This window comes from Oryzias melastigma, linkage group LG22 (assembly GCF_002922805.2).
Source record: "Oryzias melastigma strain HK-1 linkage group LG22, ASM292280v2, whole genome shotgun sequence".
Lineage (NCBI taxonomy): Eukaryota > Metazoa > Chordata > Actinopteri > Beloniformes > Adrianichthyidae > Oryzias > Oryzias melastigma.
The window spans coordinates 18,951,001-18,957,932 of NC_050533.1; positions in this window are offsets into that span (position 1 = coordinate 18,951,001).

A 6,932-nucleotide genomic window follows, 5' to 3' on the forward strand; every position below is an offset into this window, starting at 1 on the left:
GAGCACAAATCCAAAGTGACGCACACACAAAACCACATTTAGGCACAAATCTGATGTGAAACTCTTTTTACGTCTCCAAGAAAAAAAGATGTGTTGAAATGCTGCTAGAATGCTGTGTCATCAGAGTTTTCTTTTCAGCCGCTTTGAAATTAGATTGTGAATAATATCTAGTGAACCATGACATTTTCTTCCTTTCTTAAACAAATATGACAGATAATTAACATTAAAAAGTTATGCACTGATCAAGAATTACCCAGGCACAAATTGGGCGATATTTTCTCATAATACTGTAAAGCCATCAAATAAATGTTTAAAAATTATTATTTTTTTGTGTATGAAGCTGTTTTTTAAACCTTGTGATAAAATTAATCAAACATTTTTTTTAAAATATATAGTATCAAAGATGACCCGTTGCATGATTTTGTAAAGTTTTGCTCACTACTACAAAGTTATTTTACCATGAAAAATATTGACTTGAGTGTTCTGGAAACAAAAAAAAAAACATCTTATTTAGCCACTGTCTCAAATTTGATACACATTTTTAACTGTATGAATAACAATAGAAGAGGTATTCTTACCTTAAAGTTTTTAAAATTAGCTAATCTCTTGATGGTTTTTGAGATTCAATGGAGGGAGCCATTTTGAAATTAGCAGGAAAAGCCTTTCTGCTGCCCCTATTGGACTGATGATGAACTATAGGACAAAAACTGGACCAAGATAGTTAAAAAATGTTTTTTTTAAGGAAAAATTGGATCATGCTTATAAAATAGGGGTCTCAGAAATGCATGCATCAAGTATGATACCAATGAATGTGTTAAGCAAGTAGTAAGCACACAAACAAGTTAAAAAAAAACACTTTCAGAATATTTTAGACAGAGTAATAAATTAATTTTTTGGGACTCAAGAGATAAAGATGGAACAAATTGTTCTCCATCACCTCAAAGGTCCTACTGTAAGGTGCCTCATTATCCCTGGAAAAACTGAATTTCAAGTGTGCTGGAGCAATTTAACAAGTAGTCTAAACAGCCTAATGCAGCTCCAGGGTTAATCCATAAGGTTCCTCCTTAATTCATGCTCTTTGATGCAGCGATGAAGGGGTGACAGATCTTTTATGAAGATCCGTTATTGATACTCTACTCAATGTGTGAATACTTCAAGTGTTTTTTTCATTCCAGTTAGATTCAAAGTGAAGTATTATTACTAAAAATAGCAAACTATTTCTTTATAAAGGCAATAATAAAATATATTTCAATATTTTCTAGACGAGGAAATAATCCAATAGATGCTTCGTAAATTCTCCAATAAAGAAAGACATGAGGAGACATGTGAGTGCAAGCTTCCTGTGCTATTTACATTATTCTTTTAGTGAAGAGAAAGTGCAAATAATAAAACCCCACTGGAGTCACTTTGATCTTGTCTTCATAACGACACAGCAGCCTGAATATTCCCCTGTTAGCCTGCATGCAGAGCAGCAGAGATCCTCCTCACATTTAGAAAGGATAGCACTGGATGTTTCTAAAAAGAAAGCTTTCTGTCAAATTAGCATTTGCTTTTATCTCATCTTCAGGTGAGGCAGAGGACCAGAAAGCTTTTAAAAACACAGAATCACACAGCCTTGTAGAAAGGAAGCTCATATAATTTTAACTTTGTGACTGTTTTTGAGGTGGGAAAAATTTCTCTCACTTGCTGGTCATTTACAGAACAAGGACATGGCTCCACATCTGATATTTTTGCTTCTCCGTCTTCATGCCTTTTCTTAGTCACTGCGAACAAGAAAAAGCAGCAGAAAGCTGCGGTTTGGATTCCGTTTGGACTGCAGTGCAGCGTGTTGAAAGTTGAGTTCTTGTATCTTCATAATGAATATACAAACATGCCTCTGTTGTCATGCCTCAGTGAGGGGAGATGTATAAATAAAATCCCATGGAAAAAAACAGACACAGTAGGGAGAACTGTGTGGGAACGAAGTGAGAATTGTCGTGTGGTGGCTTGCTAAAAAAGCTTGTTGAAATTTATTTTTTTCTTTTTTCTAACCTTTTTTTATCAGCAAAAAATGAAGAATAACTTATTAATGATACTTAGTTGCTTTTTGTTTGGTCCAAACAGCTCAATCATTGCTGCATTTATCTTACCACATTACACCGTAGAAAATGAAAAATCCTTTCCAATAATTAGCATTAAAAAAGGTCAAATTAGTGAGGCAGAAAAATTTATACAAAAAGCAGGAGTTCTCAGTCCTTCTCTGAAAGCATGCAGTTCATCTAAATTTCAATTTGGAACCAAAATAAAGAGCTTAATTTCATTAAAGTCCCACTATTGTAAAATTTTTCCCAGTGATCTTTTAATTATAATGCGGTTTTTAGCCAAAATCAAAAAGGCTTTGTCATATTTTAAGACATATTTTCTGCAGCAGCTCACAAAAAATACAATTCTTGTTTGTGGACGGGATCATTGGCACATAGGAACTCCTCCCCCTCCATGTCTCTGAGAGCTCTGTTTGTGCGTCTAAGCGAGCTTATAGCCTCTAGCTAACATTAGCGGCGCAAAAATAATGGCAAACAATATTAGCTCGATCCAGCCGCACAGTTTTGAGCCAGACTTCAATTCGCAATAGCAGGAGTGTTCAAGGCTCATCATGTCTCGTTCACCTAAGTGTGAGCGGACCACATTAGCTGCGTCATTAGTTTGAGCATTTTCAAGCATCCGGTTCTCTGATCAAACGCAATTTAAATTAAAAAATACTCAGAAATGCAGTTTTTATTGTAAACTATTTTATATAGGTCCTCTACCATGAGAAAATTGCGATAAGAACCTGTTAATAACTCAAAAAAGACGATTTTGAGTGGGTCTTTAAACATTAACTAAGACACCCTGTCTAGTATTTACAGTAGTACGAGTACGGGTTTACAATAAAGCGAGAATATTTGCTGAGTTTAAGTAAAAGTATATGTGTTTGAGAGAAGATTTGCTCTCTGGTGGATTTACTTCTTCACACAGTAAAGGTACATTCACACAAAGTGTAAATTGGGCAACAAATTTGCGTGGCCCGCCCCTCTCTCGATTTTGCTACTCGTTGCCTGTCAAATAAATATGTTCCTGAGTTTAACACCACGGCCGCATGTGGGAGGAGCTACCAGCTAATCCATTTAGGATGATGCTATAAGGAATGGTGTCTGTGGGTATCTCAATTAGAATGTATGGAAGACACAGATTTTGACAAATAAATAAGGTGTATTTATTGCGAAGAGTTATACAAAAACATCAGTAATTATGTCTCCATGTTTGGGTTTATATGATTATTATTAAAAGAATTTTCCTGGTACAGGGCGCTGTGTCTGTATGTCAGTCGCTTCCGCTGTGTTTCTGTGTCTCTGTGGCTGAGCTTGAAGGCTCACTTTCTAGTATTAATCGGAAGGGGAAAAAATAAAATTGGGAGAACATTTTCTTCAATGTCTCTGAGGCCCGAGCCGGCAGCCTCTCGACGCCGCAGAGGCTCTCTGTCTGCCGGCATGTCGAGCAAGGAAAAAACAATTGCATTGGATTAATGTTCTACCCGCTGATTGAGTCACTGAAAACGTCACGTCCCCAAAACTGAGTTCCTGATTGGTAGATACTGTATGTAGCATTGACTGTATAAGGGAACTGGGCTGAGCGATCCTTCTCCCTTCGTGTTCCAAACAGGAAGTACCCACTGGCTCCAAGTAGCCAAAATCCCATAGACTTCTATTGAGAAATATTAATCTGTCATTCTATTTGTCAGAATAACCCTTCTTGCTCTGATACTATAATTTTTTTTTACATTTTCTTGCTAATCCTAATTTTTCTCTCATTATATTTGTTTCTTTATTGCAATTTATTCAAATTATAAAGTGACCAATCAGATGCCTCAGTAAAAGCATGTGGTGCCTGCTGGCCCCCAACTTGAACGTATGATTCACAGATTCTCCAGAGTCATTGGACGGGGTGTGGCGATAGCAGTTCCCATGGAAACATCGACTCAGACCAATTGCTGTCCTCTGGCTCCGACATGGCGATGCCCATATTGTGGAAAAATGGAGATTGAATTGGCTTCATTTCATTGGAGTCTAAAGTAAGGTACTTTCTACGGTTGATGTCACTCTTGCGCAGTCTAGCTCTCTATATTTTAGATAGAAGGGTTTGTAGTTTGAACATTGCAGATTAAAATTGTTATTTGGCCATACTTTTTGTTATTTGGGGTGTTATTTATCTGTTCAATATTTATGTATTTTTTAAAATATATATATTTTTTAATATTTTTTTGGTTTTTTTGGCATTTATAGTTTTTTATTCCATTGCATCTGCACTAGAGTAATATTGGATGTGACAATGGCGCCAAAAGTTACATCTTTGAATGTACTTCCTTTAAGTATCGCTAAATCTATAGATTTTTAAAGCCTTCTTAAGTTTATGTTACTGTGTATTTTAAACGTGTGTGGGTGAAGGAGTGTAGTTTAGATGGGGTTGTTTTTAAGCTTTAAAGCATGCTGTCCTGCAGTCATACCAAGTATCTCCAGCTTTTTTCTACAGTTTAGCATAAGACTATTTCCATCTTCAGCATCTCAGATGTGCTTAAAAAAACTGTGATGAAGATTGATAGTTGAATGCTGGAAAGAGGCAATTATTTTTGAATGCATGAGTGGCTGTGCATTAGATGCCACAAATTAAATGACAGGAAGTGTGGTATCAGCTTGCATGCATGCTGCAACAACATAAAGCTCAGTTAAAAATATCATTAAGTTTGAATAAATCAACAAACAATTGTAGTAGAAACCGTTATTGAAGTTTTAGGGATTTAGTTTTTACACCATTAAGATACATTTTTTGAAAGGGATTCTGAGCTACACGTTTTTGGAGGCTGTTGCTTTAAAAGAAGATGAATTGGATTCATGTCTCAGGATAACTGTTTTTGTACAAGCTGTTCAGTGTCAGCAGACTGAATAAAAACATGGTTGACATAACAAGATTAGGTTTTCTCTTTGTCCCCGTTGCAGGGTTGGAACAGCCAGTAAAAGTAAGCTGTCAGCTCCAAGCTTCGATAAAGACACAAGACGGCAGTCGGGTTGTGTGCCTTCTCGAAATATTACATACACTATGGGGTACTTGTAACACAGCTGATTTTGCAGGAGGATGAAACCTTTTTTTTAATGTACAGTATATATAGAGCTGTTAGCAATAGAGCTGTTTATGAAAGGCTGGATAATATTATCAGTATAGTAATTGAATTTAATGAAAGAGTCTCAAGGTTGGATAATAAGATGCACTATTGCCTCACAGTAAGACTATGATTTCAGTCCTAATTTGTTCTTTCTGAGCTGAGTGTGCATATTCTCCTCATGAATGCATGAGTTTTTATCCAGCTTCCTCCTACAGTCCAAACAAAGGCTTCATTGGTGACTCTAAACTAGCCCTCATGTGAGTGTTTACCTCCATGTGGCTCTGTGATAGACCACAAACGGTCCAGGGTGTACCCGCCTTCCCTCTGACGTAACTGGGATAGGCTCCAGCAACTTCTATGACCCTACATAGACTTAGTGGGAATAGAATATGGATTTATAGACTGATAGAAAAAAAAGCACATAAAACAAGACAAAACCAAAATGGTTTAGTTTTGTCAATGTCAATCCAAAAACATTATTTGTCAAAACTTAACAATAAAATTGACTGATGTTCAGGATCAAAAGGTTTCTTAAAAAACATTTTCTGCTCTGAGGATTTATTCTGGCACCTATAAAACAAATACAGGTGAAGATTTAATTTTGTATTACTGAAATCTATGCAACATGGTGGTGTAGTGGCTAGCACTCACAACACAGTGAAAAAACCTCTGGTTCAAATCCCTCCTTGAATCTATCTGTTAAGAGATTGAATGTTCTCCTTGTGCATACAGGTACATGGGTTTTCTCCAGACAAATAAAGACACAACTCAAATAATTAAAAATCTTAAGACAGCTAAACAAATCCAAACCCCTCCCCCACTACTTCTTTGTTCCAAACCATCCAAAACAGGAAGTGAAGACCTTGGTCACCATTTTGTCATTTGGGCAAAATGGAGGAAGAAGAGAGAAACATTACAAATTGATAAACAAATCCAAACCTGTGGTTTACGTCTTGTCATTTGCATGAAAAGCTCAGCATAACTGTGAAAAAAGGGAAAACTACTTTGTCACAGCAACATTTGTGTTGAATCAAATCTAAAAATGGAGGCCTGGTTTTAAGTGATTTGGTTGTTTCATGGGCTGCTTGTTTTTATAGTGACTAATATCTCTGTAAAAAAGCCCAGAATTGAATTGTGTCCGTTTGCACATCCCCCCTGTGCCTGCATGGTCCCCTGGGCATAGCAGTTTTCCTCCCACAGTGGAAAAAGACATGTTTCATAGATTCATTGGATTTTTAATTGCCCCTTTGGTCTGAGTATGTTTGTTCTTGTGTGTGGTCATGTCATCCCTGAAGACAGCAAAAACAGACTCAATTGACCTCTGTGACCCTGATCAGGAAAACGAGGGAATAGAAAATCAATGGATGGATGGATGAATAGAATGACAGTTTTGTGTATTTTTCCTTTGACGTCTTCTTCCTGCCTTAACCTCCTCACACCTATTTCTCATTATGCAGTATATAAATTCTAAGCCCCTTTTTGACAGCTGATCATACAGATTCTGACAGAATTTAAGTCACAAGGAAAAACCGACGATCCAGGAAGTAGCAAATAAAAAGTTCTATTCATCTTTTTTACTGCCCAAATAGTTTCCCACATAAAGCTTCTTCTTTGTCAATACTTCAGACAAAACTTTTACTAATGACTTTTTATCCTACACCACTTGAGCAAGAGGCATACATTTCTTTAGTCTAGATTAGAGAGTATGTATTTGCAAGTCATGTCATTGATTTTTGCACTCAAAAAGCCCAGAGCCACA